General features: G+C 35.0%; 1 long non-coding RNA gene across 2 annotated transcripts in view; it reads right to left on the bottom strand.

Annotated features, from left to right (window-relative positions):
* Window positions 1-5001: 5001 nt before the first annotated feature.
* LOC116866945 overlaps window positions 5002-20530 on the bottom strand; it is a 30369-nt gene continuing 14840 nt past the window's right edge. For both annotated transcript variants that reach the window (XR_004382517.1, XR_004382518.1), the window contains exon 3: window positions 5002-5307. This is a non-coding gene — a long non-coding RNA (uncharacterized LOC116866945). The remainder of the gene's footprint in view (window positions 5308-20530) is intronic.

Below are 20530 nucleotides of genomic sequence, written 5' to 3'. Positions count from 1 at the left end.
CTGAGGTTGAGTCTGAGCTTGTGGGGAGGTGGTCGCAGCTTGGGTAACAAGGCTATGGCAGACTGTACCATGGAAAGAACATTCTGTGGTACTCCTGTGCATGTAAGTACCTCCCTCAGAGACAGTCGCAGAGCTCTGTATTTGACAAGTCTTCGACCCTCGACTCCATGTAAATGCCAAGGCAAGCACATTAATTCAGTGTGACAAGACTGTCAGCTCAGTCCAGTTGGTGGGAGCTAAGGCCACATCCCAGCAGAGCTGGGAGTTAGTGAGCCCTGCCAGAGGCATGCGGGAGGAGATTCACCCCAGAATCCATCATATTTTGTTCCTCTCTGTCTCACTGGGAAATTCTGAAAACTGAAGTTACATACAGTTTACATTTTAGAGAGAAGCAGCTAGCTCAATTAAACTTAGGTTGGACTGGTTGGTAATATTTATTTAGTACCTAATAAATGGCAAGCACTCTACTAAGAGATGTATATACATTACTTATTAATTGCACTGTAAAGTGGATAGAATTAATCCTTGATGAATCTGAGGCCTACAGAACTCCAACTTCCCAGGTTCCCACAGAGTAAAAATGAGTGTTGACATTCCCCTTGCATATTAAACCTCTCTGGTTTTCCCTTAGTTATGAAGGAACCCAGCAGACAAATATACATAAACAAGAAAATTTTTAAAAAAGTAAATCCTAAACATATTTGACTGTTCTAATTTTTATTCAGCCAATCAGTCTCCTCAGACACAATTTTTCTTTGTCCTCTCTCCATCTTATATCTCATACCCTCCCTGCTAAGTTGTAGGAAATGATTCTGAGAGAGGCCTCATTTGGAGTATTAATAGGATGGATTTTTATCAGGAGCACTCAAAATGTGTCAGGAACTATCATTTTCCCTTTGTTCTGGATGAGATCATCCAGATGATAACAAGTTTATCAAATAAAATAAGAAAAGAGGAGATGAGCAAATGGGTGCAGTAAGAGTTAAAAGTAACCAGTGGGAAGAAGTGGGAGTCAGTGGAATGTATTACGCCACCCATAAGCTTGAGGAAGACAACTGTGTAATAACTCATATTACATGTCATATATTAGTTATGACGAAATTTCTTCGTTCCCTCTATCGACAACTTGGATGAAAATTTCATTTCTATTTTGTGATTTTCTTTTAAAATTCCTACAATCAATAGAAAGGGATCAATGATTCTTTTGTCAAGCATCTGTGAATGAGTCTAGTAAGCACAAAGGATTGTTTTGAAGGAGACTCTATGTTCTTCCACTCATTGGCCTGGATTAAAGGTGAAACTCAATTGTCTCATTATGATGCACTTCTCTCTTTTATAATGAGAAGGTGATGATGAGGGGAGATGCATTAACACATAACAAGGACCAGAATGTATCATAAAATATTAGCTAATGCTTTCCTTCTCCTGGTAAAAATGTTTGGAATGGTTTCTCCTTTATTTACGAAATAGGCTATCTTAGTTTCAAGGCCTTATGACTCAGGGTCTATAATTTACACAGAACCAGTTCAAAGCTAAGGTGTTTACTGCTGCTAAAGCCATTAATTTTTTTAGATGATTAAAAACAAGAGCTAAGGATTAGCAGTAATTAAATGTCTCTTAGCAAAGGTCAGTGGTACAAGGAAATGGTTAATTACACTGAAAGAACAAGAAGAAAGTTGAAGAGAATGTATTTTTTCAATCACAAAACTGAGTAAAAGCCATCCAAGCTGGGAGATTTACTAATTCATAGCAATTAAGTAGTTAATTAGAAGTCTGTAATTATCTTTGCCACTTCATTAAGAACTCTGTACAGATTTCCCAGTATAATTTGTTGGAAACCCTACTTACCTTGGTTTTTGGGATTTTATGAGGAAACTACTTTCAATATATTAAAGGAGTATCTCATTAAAATTTTGTTCAGCCATCCATGGAAACACAAGTTGATTCCTAAATGTCTAATAGTTCTGGGCTTACAGATGAAGTGTGACTTAAAGAACATGGGGTAGCATAAGTAACTTTCTGGTTCCCAGTCTCCAGGGTGGGTATTCCCCCCTGCACAGGTATGACCTTATGACTTACTTACACAAGTATTCATTCTTACTAGCTGTGGCACTGTTCTGATTGGCCAGTGTCCATGCTGTATTAATTTTTATACATTACAGACATCACTTGTTCTGCTAATGGGTAACTACCCTTAGGGAAATCTAGAACCACAGCAAGATAATGACACCAGTTCACCTATCTTGGCAGTAACATAAGAATGCAACCTAACTTCTATCTGCAACTATAACAGCCCAACCTATGAAGACAAGTCCCCTCAAAAAAAGGTCAAAAGACAAAAAGGTCTACTTTTTTGCGTTTTACTTGGCAGACTGGCCCTGTGACTATTACTTACATTGTCGGCAAGTTTTCTCGGAGTGTTTGCAAATGTAGAGGCTTCATGGGCGCTTGGGTGGCTCAGTTGGTTAAGGGACGGCCTTCAGCTCAGGTCAGGATCCAGGAGTCCCGGAATCAAGTCCTACCTTGGGCTCCAGCTCCGTGAGGACTCTGCTTCTCCCTCTGACGTCCCCTCTCATGCTCTCTCACTCTCTCTCAAATAAATAAAGAAAATCTTTTAAAGAAAAATGTAGAGGCTACAGTGCTATAAATAGATAAGTAGCAAAACAGGAATACCAACCTCATCAGGTGATTGGAGAGAATAAAGTAATGGATGTGTGTCACCTCTCAACTCTAGCATAGAGTAAATGTTTTATAAATGGTGCAGAGCATGAGCAGAGGCATTTCTCTTTGTTTCTCAGACAGATTACAATCTAATTTTTAATAATATATATTTATTCACTAAAACAAATGATCTATGATTTCTTAAGGAACTCGTTATACATTAAGGTTGTTTTGAAATTTTTGCAGTTATAAACACACTCTTGAATGAATATCTGAATGCATAACACTGTTTCTGCCTTGTGGGCTATTCTTCATTCTAGATTTTGCCAACTGGATTGGCTGTATCACTGGGGTGAACTTTTTATAACACCTTATCACAAAAAGTTGCCCTCTCCTTATTTACCCTCCACTTATTGATAATGTCAAACTACCCCTGTACCTGACTTTAAGTTTAGAGATTTGTCATATTTGTAAAAGAGATTAACAAGAGTACTGCATAGGCATGCCATAAATGTGGGAAAAAATGATGCAGAAACTAAAAACCATAGAATTCTGGACTTCAGGTAGGAATTGAAACTAGAATTGGGAATTCAAGGAATAATTTATATCATTTCATCAGAAAAAAGGACAAGGGCAGGAATACACACTAGTATACTTGGCAGACAATAAGCAGATAAATTTTGCCAGAATGAATGGTTCCTTCATATGCAGAAATAACAGGGCATCAATGGAGAATAAAAAGTCGGTACAGACAGATAGGAAAGTACCTTCAGTATCAACTAAGACATCTTGGCTTTATTTTCCAGGCGATTGGATAATAATGAAAAATCAAGATTTCTGAGTATGAGACTGACATGCAAAAAGGCATTATGAAAATCTGTGGTTTTTAGATTATAAGTGGAATGTGGATTGTAAGTGGTTAAAAATGCTGGAAGCCCTTGATTTGTCATTAATAATTTAGAAGTGATTTGCTATGCAAAAGAGAAGTATTTGAAAGGAATGACCATAGTTCTTATTTTATGTATTAAGAATATTGGATTAAATATAATATTTAAAAATTGACATGCAAAATAAACAAATACCTATATATAACATTTTTAGTACATACTGTGTATCAGGCATTAGGTGAAGTGCTTTACATTTTTTATGTCATTTAACCTCCCCCAAAAACCTATATGGTGGAAATTATGGTTATCTCAACTTTATAGAAGAGGAAATAGCAGTTTAGAAAGGATAAGTACCTTATTTCATACAGATAATAAGTGACACAGCCAAGATTTAAACCTGGTTCTCCTGGCTCTAGAGTATACACATTATCTTCCTTCAAGTCTGGACTCATTCTTGACAAATATGATTTATTTATTAAAAGAACCAAGGCAAAGGTTGGTTCCAGGGGAAATGGAAATGAGAAACAGATATAAGATAAATTACTAAACTGAATTCCAGAAGAGAGAAGGCGTCAGAACAACTTCAGGTGTTTGACTATGGGATACAAAGAGAGCAGTAAGACCACTAACAGAAATCGTAAAAAATGAGAGAACACACTAGTTCTCAGTAATTAAATGAGTTTTTCCTCAAAAAGAAATAAAACAGTATGGGTTTATTTTAGAGCAGAGTTCAAGATTTATGATTACATCCCTTGAGCCCAGCAATTCCCAAAATAATGTAACTAGGTGTTAAATAAGGTGTTGCCAGATGGTGGCTTGACCATATTTTCCCTTTTTCCTAAGATAAGAACACACAGCAATAACTAAACATACCAACTGGTGAAGTAGCTCAACTACTGTGGGCATTGGTGCTCTGGCTCAAAGTCCAACTTCAATCATTTAAAATTTCCCCTACCAATGAAATAGTTCATCTACTTCTCTCTTAGGTATTCCTGCCAATTAACAACCCCCATTAATGTAAGCCAAAACCTGCAACAACTCTTCAACTGTCTTGTACTTAAAAATGAACAGAAAACCTAGAATCTACAGTCATGCAAGAAGAGTTGACAAAATGCTACAAAAGCAAAAGTAAACAAAAAATGAAGGTAGTTTGAAAGGGCAGACAGGTGGCTAAAGAAAATAGTTCCTTCAAAGAATAGGATATAAAATAAAAATTTTTAAAAAATTAATGCTTTTGCTATCCTCAGAGAGACCAGAAGATACTGAAGTTATGAAACCAGCTTCATAGACCTTACAAGTCATCACTTCTAACGTCTTTTGTTGATAATGTTTATTAAAAAGAGAATTATTTCAGATTGTTGAATCACTGTCTTGCACACCTAAAACTAGCACTCTGTGTTAATTATACTGGAGTTACAATTTTAAAAAAGAAAATAAAAATATCTGGATGAAGGATGGTGGTCTGAGGACTTTTGATATGAAAATTATAATATTAAATGTCAGAATTTTTTAGAAAATATTATTGAACAACTGTAACTGTGACCCAGTGGAGGACATAGTTTTGATTTAAAGCATTTCTCTTTATCCCAAATTACATCCCTAGGAGTGTTCACAGCCCTTCAAATAAGGCTGTAATTACAGGAATCTCAGTGCCACCAACCCCTTGCGAAGCCCTGGAATGTATTCTCTGATCCTAGCAGGTCCCTTGTAGAGGCTCCACATCTGACAGGATGAAGAACCACAGTTGTTCCCAGGCAATCTGTAAAGGTACAATAAGGTTTAAATAATATTCTCACGAAGGACACACAGTTCACTGACAGTCACTCGTTTTGGGCAATTAATCTGGAAAGTGAATTTCCTCTCCATCTCTAAATCTTTGTAACAGTGATATAAAAATCTACATATGGCATTTAGAGATGAGGATTCAAATTATAGCTGCTTACCACTAAACAAGTCAATCACGACTCAATATGTAGTTTCTACCTCAAACATAAACACAATAATATCTGTGGCATAACTTATTAAAAAATAAAATAAAGATTTAAAATCACCATTTATCATGGTGTTTAGCATATAGAAACACTATTATATTGAAGGAATTTTTTTTAGATAGGTATAAATTAAAATTTCTACATAAAAAACAAAGGTCATTGTATATATTTTATCATCATCAAAAGCTTGCCCATCATGTATATATAGTATTTTATCCAATACCAAACAGACCAAGCTTTATTGGAAAATCTTTGTGTACCCCCAAACCATCTCTTTTCTATAAGAAAGGGGATATTGATTTTGAGCAGACAACTCCCAAACAAGTAAAACAAATACACAACAAAAAATCATACAGTCCTCACAAGACAAAGTGAGATTTTCATAATACGAAACCCAAATTTTATCCCTAAGTTTACCATATTTGGACCATAATTATTTTCGCAAGTGCAAAATAAAGACATTAAAAATGATTTCAAAGATCTATAAATCTTTGGAATTCAAACTCTAAACATGTCTAATAATCATTCAACCTGTACCATCATCTAAATTGCGTTGGTTCAAAACAAAGACTATATTCTTTCCAGTTTTTTTTTTATGGTTCTTATGAATATTTTTGGAATAGCAAATCTACATTTTCAACACAATTATAATCTCTTGATTAATTATACAGACAAAATACTGATGATCTTTATAAAATTTTACCTACTTTATAGACTCAGTGATGGCATAGCAAATATACTAACACAATTAGAAACAAATTTATTTTTTTATTTATTGAATATTCTTGATATTATTGAATATTGATCATATTGAATAATTTAATTATTGAATATTCTTGGCAAAATTTCTCAAAATGTTAAACATATAGTTACCACATGACCCAAGTCTACTATATACTCAAGAAAAGTATAATCATATGTCTACTCAAAAACTCGTACATTATGATCATAGTGGTATTTATAATAGTTGAAAAGTAGAAATGACACAAATTTCCACCAACTGATGAATAAATAAATGCAAGGTATACTCATACAGTAGAATGTTATTTGGCAATAAAAAGTGATAAAGTACAGACACATGCTACAACAGGATGAACCTTGGAAACATTTTGATGTTGATAATAAGTTTAAGATTCCATTGATGTGAAATTTCCAGAATAAGCAAATATACAGAGACAGAAAGTAGATTAGTGGTTGTCTAGGGCCAAGGGGGAATTGGGAGTGACTACTACTAGGTATGACAATTTGACAATATCTATCAAAAATTTTAAAGAACATATTTTCTTGACTCAGACATCTCCTTTCAGAGATCTATCCCAAAGTAAGAGTATAATTAAACATATATGAGAAAGTTATTATTGCATTATTTGCTACAGTGAGAAAATAGATTAATTCTGTGGAATATTTTGCAGCACTTACCAATTATAATAATATGTAAGACTTGGCAAGTGACCCAAGGCATCTATAGTTGACCAGACAAACAGATGATTTGAGATAGAGATATTCCTTTTATATGATAATACATATACGATATAGAGCAATATACATACAGAGACATGCCTTTAGGTAACATACAAATATAAGACATTTATGTAACATACATGACACATAACTATACATACAATATGATTCTATTAATGTTAAAAACAAAAATTAGATAGATAATCTGAAAGGAGGCTTAGCTGATTGTCAAAGAGCAGTTATTTCTGGGGACCGAAGCAAGACTGGGAAGTAACAAAGAGGGCTTTTTTACATTTTACTCTGTATACTTTATATTACTTGAAATAATATTTTCATATTATTATGAAACAGTCATATATTCATGTATTACTTATGTCATTAAAAAGGAGGACTATTGTTTTTAAATAACCATAGGAAAAATCCTTTGCCTATGGAGAAGCATTTTTTTTTAAAGTAAATAAATTACCCCAACATGCTAAAAACATCCAAGCAAGCAGGTAAGCCTCATGGTTTCACTCAGTGGACATCAGGTTCCAGGAGGTGTAGAGAGTCAAAGGATGGGGGAACTAGACTGAAGAAGAGGATTAGCAAGACTAAGGTCAGCCCAGTTGTTAGAGAAACATCAAAGGCAAGTGTACTAGGAAGGGAATAGATTAGTTGAATTCCATTTAAAAAAAAATTTTTTTTTTTTTTAATTGAAAGAGAGAGAGCATGAGCAGGGAGGAGGAGAGGGAGAGAGAGAATATTAAGCAGGCTCTATACCCTTTGCAGAGCCCAATGTAGGGCTTAATCTCACACCCCTGAGATCATGACCTGAGCGGAAATCAAAAGTCGGATACTTAACCTACTGAGCCACCCAGGAGCCCCTGCTGAATCCTATTTTCATGATCTGATTTTTTTTTTTTTTAATTCTTGCTCATGGCTTTTTAAAAAATATAATTTATGTGTGTGTGTGTGTGTGTGTGTGTTCCAAGATTCATTGTTTATGCACCACACCCAGTACTCCATGCAATAGGTGCCCTCCATAATACCCATCACCAGGCTTATCCAACCTCCCAGCCCCTCACCCTTCCAAAACCCTCAGTTTGTTTCTCAGAGTCCACAGTCTCTCATGGCTTGTTTCCCCCTCCGATTTCCTCCAACTCACTTAGACTTGCCAGTTAGAAAAGTATAACTTATTCTCATCCTTGCCACTTTCATTTGAAAACTTCCGTAGGACACAGAGCATGATAGACGATTATATGAGTCATGGTCCTGGGCAGGAAGGAAATGGTACAGTGAGCAGGATCACTACTAAAAGAGTTTAATGAAGGGACAATTTGGAAAGCTAGAGGCTGAGTTAAGGGAAATGAAAAGGTGAATGAAGCCAAAGAATACAAGAGTATAAAGCCATTACCCCCTCAGGGTCTGAAGGGAAGGGGGAAGCAGTAGCCAAAACCTGTAAGGGCTAACGCTAGAAAGAGCAGCCACCTGACAGGAGCGGCTGCAGATGGAGAAACACAGACACTGCCCAACTGCAACAGGCAGCCTGAGGATTATGGAACGTTTTCTTCTCCTGCTCTCTGACCTTTGGCCAATGCTCTCTTTTGACCATATCTAAAGAGCAAGTGATACAGGAAGAGAACAACCAATGCTAGTGCCTCCTTGAAATATGAGGTATTTGTGCTTTTGAAAGGAACTCTATTTAAGACATCACTGTTCTTCTGGTTATGCCTTACTTCACCATTGTCATGTAAATATCACAGGAAACAATATGCAAAATGAAGTACACTTAACTATTCAACCGTACTGGAAATGTATTTATAAGATTCAAGCAAAGGCTCTGCAAAAACTAGAATATTTCAGGGAGAATTCACATGTCTATTCCAGAGAGTATAATTAGAAACCATAAAGTGATTCTCCCATCTTTGTCATGAGGCTGAAACAATTTTCAGCTGTCCCATTATTCCCTGTGATAAAGAAGATAATCTGTAAGCTATAGTTATACTTTGCAAGGTTTTTTTTGTTTGTTGTTGTTGTTATTTTTTGGTAGAAAGATTTTACTAGATTTGAAATTCAAATAATGTCTGTATGATAAGCCAAGAGCCACTCTTCAGGAATCCTACATATCAGTCAGGAACATACTAAGTGAATGTCATTTCTTTTGGATTTGAGTAAATGAAATTTTGAAAACTCATTTTATTGGTTAATCCAGAAACCACCCTTTCTATTATAAACCCCCAAATCATTCTGTATGACTTTAAACAAGTTAAAAATTAATATTGAATAACTGAGATTCAAAAAGTCTTCTCTCAACTCGAGTTTCTTTTGCAAATAATAAGTAATTGCTTCAAGGAGAAGAAATCACAGCTTCAGATGTGCAACAATGTGAGCATGTCTGTGCTGTCTGAAGAATAGCTAAAGGCCAGAGTCAACTACTGTAGAGGGAGGAAGGGGGAGATAGAGAATAACGCATCTGATAAACAAATCATGTAGTCTTGTTAGCCAAAGCAACAACTTTGGTTTTTATTCTGGGTGGAAAAGAGCAGATGCTTTAAACGCTCTTACCCCTTTCTGCCTGTTTTAACTATAACTTCTGGCATGTGCCATGAGAAGAGTGGACCCCAGAGAGTTGCTGCTCCTTCAGCATGGGTCCCAGAGCTGTCCTACTCATTGTTATAATTTCTTGCAATGGTAAATCCTGAGTATTTCGGGGTTGATTTGTTGCTGCAGCCTAAACTGGGTAATATACTCCCCTAGACTAGGAGCTTTGTGTGTGCATATTATGTCTGTTTTTGGATCAACAATTGTCTACCCAGTGCTGGATGGTTCCTATCAAAAATAGGTGGTCAGGGGTGCCTGAGTGGTTCAGTGGGTTAACCCTCTGCCTTCAGCTCAGCTCGTGATCCCAGCGTCCTGGGAGTGAGCACCATATCGGGCTCTCTGCTTGGCGGGAAGCCTACTTCTCCCTCTTCCATAACCCCTGCTTGTGTTCCCTCTCTCGCTGTGTCTGTCTCTGTCAAATAAATAAATAAAATCTTTAAAAAAAAAAATAGGTGCTCAGAAAATCAGGGTGGTGTGCATAAAAATCTGGCTGTGGAGATTCTAGAATTGTAAAAGTGCTTGAGCCAGACCTTAAGTTTTTGAGCCAGAATAGAATCTCTGTGTGTTTAACTCAAGTACTTGTATTAAATATTACTATCAATATTAGAGAAGAAATATATGTTCTTCATTTTAAAAAAAATGCATTAACACATAGGATATGAAATAATTCTCCTGAATTCATCTTCCCATCTGTTACTGGTTTGTGTGTATATTGTATATTTTTATTATATATACATGTGTGTCTCTATACATGCATATATCTATATGACTATATTTACACACACATATATATTTACATAAGTGGCATTATGCCCATATATATTGATTTGCAATTTATTTTATCACATAAATTGAAAACATATTTTTGTTCTTTCTTATCCTTTCTTAAAGCTGCATAGTATTTCTTGATATATTTATACCATTATGCACTTTCTTAAAGCTGCATAGTATTCCTTTTATCCTTTCTTAAAGCTGCATAGTATTTCTTGATATATTTATACCATTATGTACTTAGCCAATCTATTGATATTTATTTTTTAGTTTCTAAATATTTTTCCTACAAATATGCAAATAAATACCTACATATATACATGTCACACAAATTTGTAGAAATAGAAATGCTGGGCTCCAAGCATGCATAATGTATATTTTGATAGTGACAGATTGCTCTCCAAAAGGTTGTTACAACTTTCCATATATATTTTTAAAAATCTTCATAGGTGATAATTATGCAGTCTTCTGGTTGAAACCACTGAATTAAATAGAAAAAGAGAGAGGGAGCTTAGAGTTAGGAAACCAATCTAATCATGTCATGGCTAACTGGGGAAAAAGAAAATATCACCTTGGTCAGTCATCATTAGTTTTCTCAGAAACAGATTTCAGTTTTGTAAATTTTCTCCTGTAATTTTTTGTACATCTGAATAATTTTTACCCTTAAATATTAACAGTAACAAATGAAGGTATTCTTAATGGATTCCTTCAATTCTTCTTAGCTTTTGAAAGAGAAACTAAATACAATTATTTTTATATCCAAATAGATTTTAAATCTTTGCCTTTCAGTTAAAAAAAAAATCTTTGCCTTTCATTCATATTATATGCCTCAAAGTTTCAGGTTACTATCTTCTTTCGAAAAAACATTTAAAATTAGTAACACAAGTCCAGGTAATAATAAAAGGAAATGAGCTGATCACTTTTGTTAGAAGAAACCTGCAAAGAAAATGACAAGATGTTTTCATTGATGACATTTTATATTTGTTAAATCTGGAATATTCAATTTTTGTTGAAAGGGCAGTACATTGAATTAAATCTCAGCCATCTAAATACCATGATAACCTTGGAGTAATAATTAAATCTGCATTAGCCAATATTTCTAGATATGAACATCTTATAAAATGGTATTGAGGGATAGACCAAGAAGGGTCAAAAACATGATAAATTATTCAAAAACATGATAAATTATTCAACCAAGTAGGTTGAATATGGGAAATTAAATAACAACTTGATTATCAAAAAATCATTATAAAGTGAACATTTCCCCCAGACTAGCAAGGCTTACTTTTCCTTCTCTTTTTATTTACTCTGACAAGCTGCAATGTGCTGTTTAATACAACTTAATGGACTACATGAAATCAGATCAAAGAGCTTATCAACAATTCTACTGACTCTATCTGAAGTTTTATCAAGTCATAATAACATGTTCCAGTCTTATTAAATATCTATTTAACAACTTTTAAAAATTCTGAAAACACTGGAAAATTAAAAAATAAGGCTCTATATATTTTCTTCTTATTACTATTATTAATATTCTGTTAAGTCGTTAATTTAATCACAAATTCAGAATTTACTATAATTAACATAAAAAACTAAAATAAATATATTAATTTAGAAACTCCTCATGAAGAAGGATTTTGAAAAGATGATGGCCCCCTAATTTCAATATGTGTAAATATATGTAATATGTGTAAACACATATTATTAAAAATCTGATACAGACTAACTATGAAAAGAAAATATCCCAGACTGAACACCTACAGAGAGGTAAAAGTCAGAAAATACCAGAACTTCCAATTATATCCTAGTGGGCAAATAAATAAGCCAGACCATTAGAGTTGGATATGGAGTCCTTGCATTTGTGGCAAGTCAGGTGTGGATAGCACAGAAGACAGGAAATGCATGAGATTCTCATAGGAGAACACAGATGACACCAATTATGGTTGACTCTCATAAGAAAGCCAGCGAGTGGATAAATATGACAAATAGATCTGAAATCTGGCATATCAGAGCACTCACTACCAGAAAGTGAAAAGAAAAGAAAAAAGGAATGGAATATGTGAAGGACCAGAGAAGACAACCCAGGGGAGGTTTTTTTTGTTTTGTTTTGTTTTTTTTATTAAATAATGAAAGGAAGCTAGAAAGCAGCTCAAGAGAGGGCCCTGAAGTTTGACTGTTTTGAACAAGGAAAAGAAGTATAAATGCTTTCAATTATAAACCTGAAAACTCATAGCCAGCAGATATGTGAAATAAAGTCTGACTCTAAAATAGACAGATAGATAAATGAACAAGCTCATCCCAGAAGAAAAGGAAAAGTTACAAGATGCTCAAGGGAAAATAGGTACAACTGTAAATTCAATAGGAGTATATATAAATAATGGAAATAAGAAGAGCAAAAAAGTGAAGCCAAAACACATAAAAAATTAGAAAAGTCCAATGAAAGTGATAGAGTGGCAAAGCAGTTTTAACATACATATAAAATTGGAATTTATGAAAAAGAAAAAATAGAAATAGAACAAATATTTAAAACTGTAACTCAAGAAAAGTTTCCTAAAAAAAACCTGAATTATTAACTCCTAGATGTTTCTTAATTCAATTATTAGACTTTAAAATGAATAAATAGTCCTCTGAACTTCAGGTAAAAAAAAAATCACATCACTTAAAAATAAAAGAAAATTAGGTTGAAATTAGACTCCAACAAAAATATGGGAAGTGATACAAAAGAGAAATATTTTCAAGAAACTCAATAAAAATTACCTAATTATTTTATATTCGACTCAGTTTTCCTTACAATATCAGGCTATGGGAATAAAAAGAACAGTTATAAACCCTTAGGAATCTATGAATATTTTTTCAGACATTAAATTTGCAGAAGTTAACAGCAGATAACTAGCAGATAACTTTTTCCCTCTAAGAGATGATTAAGGAAATTGGCAAAGTCATTGTTGGAAAGAACTATATATTTAATTTTAGATCTAAGACTCAAAGGTGGGTAATCATGGAAGAATAAAATGGAAATGCAATGTGCTCAGACATAAAGCAAACATGTAAATTTAAAACATGGAAAAAGGGAAAAATAAGAGAGGAGTAAAATAAAGTAAAATAAAGTCATTGGGATATATATATGTGTGTATACAATATATATATATATATGTATATATTTCAAACCTTATAGAAAAACGACCTCAGAATCATTCAGACCTGCATGTGAAAGCTTAAATTCTAAGAGGAAAACTATATATAAATTTTGATGGCCTTGTATTAGGGAATGGTTTCTCAGATATAACACTAAAATCTGAAGTAATAAAAGAATGGACAAAATATATTCATCAAAATTAAAACCTTTTAGGAATAATGAACAGACTTGTGGAATCACTATGTCCTACACCTGAAATTAATATAACATTATGTGTCAAATATATATATATAATTCAATTAACAAAAAACATTTTAGGGGTTTCAGTTCAACATGATAATGTCGGAAGATCCTGAACTCACCTTCTCCTATGGACACAATGAGTCTACAGCTACATATGGAATAATTTCCTCTTTAAAAAAATGTAAAGGCTGGCTGAGTGATGACTACACACTAAGCAAAGGAGTAGAAAACATCACTGAAATGGGTAAGAGAGGCTGAGACACAGTCTTGCCATAAACCCCATCCCAGGAGCAGGGATGCACACCTGGGAGGGAACTTAAAACCTGGATCTGCTCCCTGAGGAGTAAAGCACTTGAACCCTACATCAGGCACCGCAACTTTTAAGACATGCACCTGAGAGATGAGTGCAACCTCCCCCAAAAATCTAACTTTAGAAACATATGGGGCTCATGTCCCTAGACCCACAAGACTCATGATCTGAGAAATGGCTCTTAAAGGACTCATGTGCCTAGATTCCAGCTCAGAGACAGCTGATCATGCTCAGACTCGAAGTGAAGGAATTTCCACTGCTTATATTAAAGTGTTTCCCTGAGGGTAAGTGTACATTTAACACACACATCTAGAAGACTGCTGGAATATACTCTGGGACAGAGACTGGCAGGTACCATCTTTGCACTCTCCCTTTCCTGTGCTCTAGCACACCAGTGTCTTCCAGAAGGGAGCCCTGCTTTTTGTAGCTGCTGCCGAGGAGATACCTGTTGATTGCCTGGCTCTGGAGGCCAGGGAAGCTTATGTTCCTGGTCCCATGGGACAGGAAAAACTGGTGTCACCCAAATAGGAGCTCATGTCCCTGTCTAGCAATCCTGATTTTTATGACTGCTCTCTGGGAACACCTCCAAATCTGGCTCTGGTGGCAAGTGGGGCTTTTGCTTATGGGTCCTATAGAACCATAAACAATAGAGAAGGAGTCCTAAAACAACCACCCCCAGGGTACACCAAGAGGCAGCAGACACAGGAAGTCTTTCTGTGACGGAAACCTATTAGGTAATTATCATGGTTGTGGCTTAAGGGGCAGTCTTCTAATTAAAAACATACTTACGGGTGACTATAATCCTTTCCAGAGACCTCAGAGGGTAAGTGTCATTTTTTTGCTCACCCTGTTCCTTGCTGTAGAGTACTAGTGTTTTCTAGAAGGGAAGCTTTACACACATCTGGTACCCTAATTTTTGCAGCTGCTACCCACAGGATGGCCCTTTACCACCTGTAGCAAGCAGGGCTTACATACCTGGGTCCCACAGCACTGTGGAAATCGGAGAGATGGTTCTTAGAAGACTATCATCCTAGGGTACTGCACAGATAGCAGCCTGAGGCACCCCTCTGCCTAGTCTTTCTTGAAAGAGGATTCTTTGCTTATCCTAGAGCTTCAGTCTAAGGAGTAGGCTTCAGTCTTGTCAAACATTTAGGGGTCTACTGACTAGTATTAAGGAACGTAGGCTGGGGGTGTCATGCTGGTGCTCTCCCTTTTCCTTACTCCAGATCAATGGTATGTCCAAGAAAAGAACTTCTATACTTCTCTGTAGCCCTGACTTTTGTGACTGCTTCCCAGGGGAATATCTCAGAGTTCCTGGCTCTCATGCCCAGCACAGGTTATCCCTGTGGTTCCGCAGGACTGTATATATCTGAATACTTTTAAAGGCTGATTTCTGAGGGTCCGATTTCCAGCCAACCTGAATTTAGTTTCTGAGATCTTCTTTAGGACACTGACAGGACTTGGCACATCCTCAAATACTGGGAGCTACTGAAAATGTAATAGGCTGCTTGGAAAAGCACAAAGGTTTGAAAGACAACCAAAAATGAGAAGGGTTAAGCAACAAGGTTCATCTCCTACATGAGGCTACTCATTCAAGACCAGGAGGGGTGGCTGTTTCATCTACTGTATAGATACCAACACAGAGTCAAGAAAAAAACCCAAAAAACAAAAAACAAAGAAATATGTTCCAAACCAAAGGACAGGATAAAACTCTAGAAAATAATAACAACAACTAAACAACAATACAACAAAACCCTAAAAACCCTCAATGAAATGGAGATAAATAATTTACCTGATAAAGAATTCAAAGATGCTTACCAAATTAGAGAGAAAAATGGATGACCTCAGTGAGAAATTCAACAAAAATTTGGAAAATATAAGGAAGTACCAAATAGAAGTCACATAGCTGAAGAATACATAAAATAACTAAGAAATACCTAGAGAGTTTCAACAGCAGACTAGAAAAGGCAGAAGAAAGAATCAGTCAACTTAAAGACAAATCAGTGAAACACACCAGAGCAAGAAAACAAACAAGCAAACAAAAAAAGCCCAAACCCACAAAAAACCCCCAAAACAACAACAGCTCCCCCCCAAAACACAAAAAAAACAATGAAGAAAAGTGAAGATAACATAAGGGACAGCATCAAACTGTTTAACATTCATATTATAAGGCTCCAGAAGGAAAAGAGAGAGGAAGGGGCAGAAATACTCTTTGAAGAAATAGGGGCTATAAACGTCCCTAACCTGGAAAATGAAACACATCCAGATCCAGGAAGTGTGCAGAGTTCCAAATAAGATGAACTCAAAGAGACCCCATCAAGATATATCATAAGTAAAATATCAAAAGTTAAAGACAAGGAGAAAATTTTAAAGGAGCAAGAGAAGAACAGCTTGTCATGTGCAAGGGAATTCCATAAGACTACAAGCAGATTTTTCAGCAGAAACTTTGCAAGCCAGAAGCAGTGGCATCATATATTTAAACTGCTGAAAGAAAAACAAACTTTCAACCAAGAGTACTTTACCTGACAAACTTATCATTCAGACTAAAGGAAAGACAAAGAGTTTTCCACACAACCAAAAGCTAAAGAGGAAAGGGGGGTGGGAGGGGGTTGGGTGAGCCCAGTGGTGGGTATTAAGGAGGGCATGTATTGCATGGAGTACTGGGTGTGGGGCCTAAACAATGAATTTTGGATCACTGAAAAAAAAAATAAATTAAATTAAATAAAAAAAAATAAAATAAATGAGTTCATCACTACTAAACCAGCCTTAGGAGAAATGTTAAAGAGACTTCTCTAAGCTGAAAAGAAAAAGGGCCCTAATTAGTAACAAGAATACATAGAAAAGAATATTACTGGAAAGGTAAACATATAGTAAAGATAATAAGTTAATCACTTATAAAGCCAATATGGAAGTTAAAAGACAAAAGTAGTAAAAATATGACTACAACAATTAAAACACATGATTAAAGTATAACAAAAGTGACATAAACATCAAAAATATAAAATTGAGGAGGAAAGAGTAAAAATGTTCAGCTTTAGACTGGGGTAAAAATCTTAAGCTCTTATCAACTTAAAATAGACTGTTATAGATGTAAGTTGTTATAAGTAAGCCTTATTGTAACCACAAACCAAAAACCTATGGTAAGTATACAAAAGATATTGAAAAAGAATTATAAGGATACCATTAAAGAAAGTCATCAAGCAACAAAGCAAAAGAAAAGAAAAAGAAAGAAACAGAAAGTAACTACAAAAACAGCCAAAAACTATAAACAAAATGATAATAAGCACATATCTACCCATAATTACTTTCAATGTGAATGGACTGAATTCTCTAATCAAAACACATACAGTGGCTAAATGGATAAAAAGAGGAGATCCATATATATATTGCCTACAAGAGAGTTACTTCAGATGATAAGACACATACAGAATGAAAGTGAAGTGATGAATACTACATAATGATAAAGGGATAAATTCAGCAAGAGGATTTAACAACTATAATATCTATTCACCCAGTAATGGATCAACTAAATGAATAAAGCAAATATTAACAGGTATAAAAAGAGAAATTGACAGTAATACAGTAATACTAGGGGAATTTAACATCTCTTTTACATCAGTGGGTAGATCATTCAGATCAAAAATTATTAAGGAAGAATCAGCCTTAAATGACACATTATGCCACATGAACTTAACAGATATTTGCAGAACATTCTATCCAAAAACAGCAAAATACACTTCTTTTCAGGCGCACATGGAACATTCTTCAGGGTATATCACATATTAGGCCACAAAACAAATCTTAATAAATTTAAGAAGACTGGAGCACCTGGGTGGCTCAGTGGGTTAAGCCTCTACCTTCAGCTCAGGTCATGATCTCAGGGTCCTGGGATTGAGCCCCACATTGGGCTCTCTGCTCAGCGGGGAGCCTGTTCCCCCTCTCTCTCTGCCTGCCTCTCTGCCTACTTATGATCTTTCTCTCTCTGTCAAATAAATAAATAAAATCTTTAAATAAAATAAAATAAAATAAATTTAAGAAGACTGAAATCATATCAAATATCTTTTCCAATCACAACAGTATGAAACTAGAGATCATCACAAGAAAATAACCTGGAAAAACATAAACACATAGAACCTAAATAATAAGCTACTAAATAACCAAGGAGTCAACAAAGAAATCATAGAGGAAATAAAAAATACCTGGAGACAAATGAAAATGAAAACACCGTGGTTCAAAATCTTTGGGACACACCAAAAGCAGTTTTAAAAGGGAAGTTTATAGGAATTCAGACTTCCCTCAAGAAATGAGAAAAATTTCAATCTAAACCGACAACTAAAGGAGCTGGAAAAAGTAGAGCGAACAAGTCCAAAGTTAATAGAAGGAAGGGTAATAATAAAGATCAGAGTAGAAATAAATAAAATAGAGACCAAAAACCTCAATTAGATCAATGAAACCAATAGCTCATTCTTTGAAAAGATGAATAAAATTGATGAACCTTTAGCCAGACTCATCAAGAAAAAAAGAGAGAAGGAAAAAAATAAACAAAAGAAGAAATGGAAAGGAGGGAATTCATAACCAACAATACAATCTTCCAACACTGAATCATGAAGAAATAAAGAATCTGAACAGACCAATTACCAGCAATAAACTAAATCACAATAAAAAAACACCCAAAACATTTGGTCCAGGACCAGATGGCTACACAGGTGGATACTATCAAACATTTAAAGAAGATTTAATATGTATTCTTCTCAAAATATTCCAAAAAATAGAAGAGGAAAGAATGCTTCCAAATTTATTCTATGAGGACAGCAACACCAAGATATCCAAACAAGACACTACAAGAAAATTACAGACCAGTATACCTGATAAACATAGATGCAAAAATTCTCAACAAAATATTAGCAAACCAAATCCAACAAAACAATAAAAGGATCATTCACCATGATCAACTGAGATTTATTTCAGGAATGCAAGGATGGTTCAACATCTGCAAATTAATCAATGTGATATGCCATATTAACAAAATGAAGGAAAAAAAATAGTATGATCATCTCAATAGGTGTAGAAAGGCATTCAACAAAATGACATCCATTCTTGATAAAAACTTTCAACAAATTGCATTCCGAAGGTAAATACCTCAACCTGATATAGGCCATATGTGACAAATCTGTAGTTAACATACTCAAATGTGAACAGCTGAAGGCTTTTCCTCTAAGAAGAAACTTTTTGTGCTTCAAAGGACACTACCCGGGGACACTATGATAAACTTCAAAATGAAGGTGGTAACAAGAGACAAAGAAGGACATTACATAATGATAAAGGGATAAATTCAGTAAGAGGACATAACAGTTGTTATTCACCTAGCAAAGGATCACCTGAATATATTAGTAGTTGTTTAAGACTGTTTGAGGGTGACTGGGAGATTGTAGAGTTATGGTTAAGGAGAGTAGAGCTTCTTTTTGAAACAATTGAAATGTTCTAGAATTGATTTGGTGATGATAGTCAACTGTGTATATTTGCTAAGAGTCATTGAATTTTACACTTTAAATTTGTGAATTGTCTGGTATGTAAATTGTATCTCTATAAAGCTTCCTAAAAGGGGGGTAGGAGGGAAACGAAGTAATGACACATGTTGCAATGTGGATGAACCTTGAAGACATTCTGCTAAATTAAAAAAGTCAGACATAAAATGCCATATATTCTGTAATTCAGTTCACATGACATGTCCAAAACAGGCCAATCAGTAGTGACAGGAAGTACATTGGTGCTTGCCAGGGACTAAGAGAAGGGAGGAATAGAGAGTGGCTACTGTTGGGTACAGGGTTTGCTTTGGTGTTAATGAAAATATTCTGGTATTCCATAGTGATGTTAGTTGCACAATCTTGTACATACACTAAAAATTATTGAATTGTACATTTTTTGGAAGAAAAACTTATCAATTAAAATAAACAAATTATCAATGTACAGTGTATACTGCTCAAGTAAACTGTAAGCTTAATTATCTGACTATGTTGACTTTCAGTCTCCTGAAGATATTTAAGGTTTTTTTTAAACCAATTAAGTGATGCTTTCTAACAAAAAAGCTCATTAAACTCTATGGTAAATGAGTAATGATTAATATTTATGCATTAAAAAACATTCTTAATAAACAGGTGGTAGGATTCACACTCCCCCACAACCCACACTATAATGGTTTTGTAAAGAATATATTAGCTCCAAATTTTAATACAGAACCAACCCGGTTGTATGAATGCATATTCATTGCCTCTGACCACATCTCATCAAGCAGTTAGCAACTTTGATAATAGTAATTGTGGGGAGAGTGGCTCAATTGGTTAAGCATCTGTCTTTGGCACAGGTCATGATCTCAGGGTTCTGGGATAGTTTCATGTGTCAGCTTCCCTGGTTGGTGGAAGTCTGCTTCTCCTTCTCCTCCTCATGCTCTCTCTCACTATTTCTGTCTCTCTTTCTCAAATAAGTAAGT

Source organism: Lontra canadensis, unplaced genomic scaffold (genome assembly GCF_010015895.1).
Source record: "Lontra canadensis isolate GAN:19392208 unplaced genomic scaffold, GSC_riverotter_1.0 scaffold11, whole genome shotgun sequence".
In the NCBI taxonomy this organism is placed as follows: domain Eukaryota; kingdom Metazoa; phylum Chordata; class Mammalia; order Carnivora; family Mustelidae; genus Lontra; species Lontra canadensis.
This window is presented reverse-complemented; position numbering and strand designations above follow the sequence as displayed.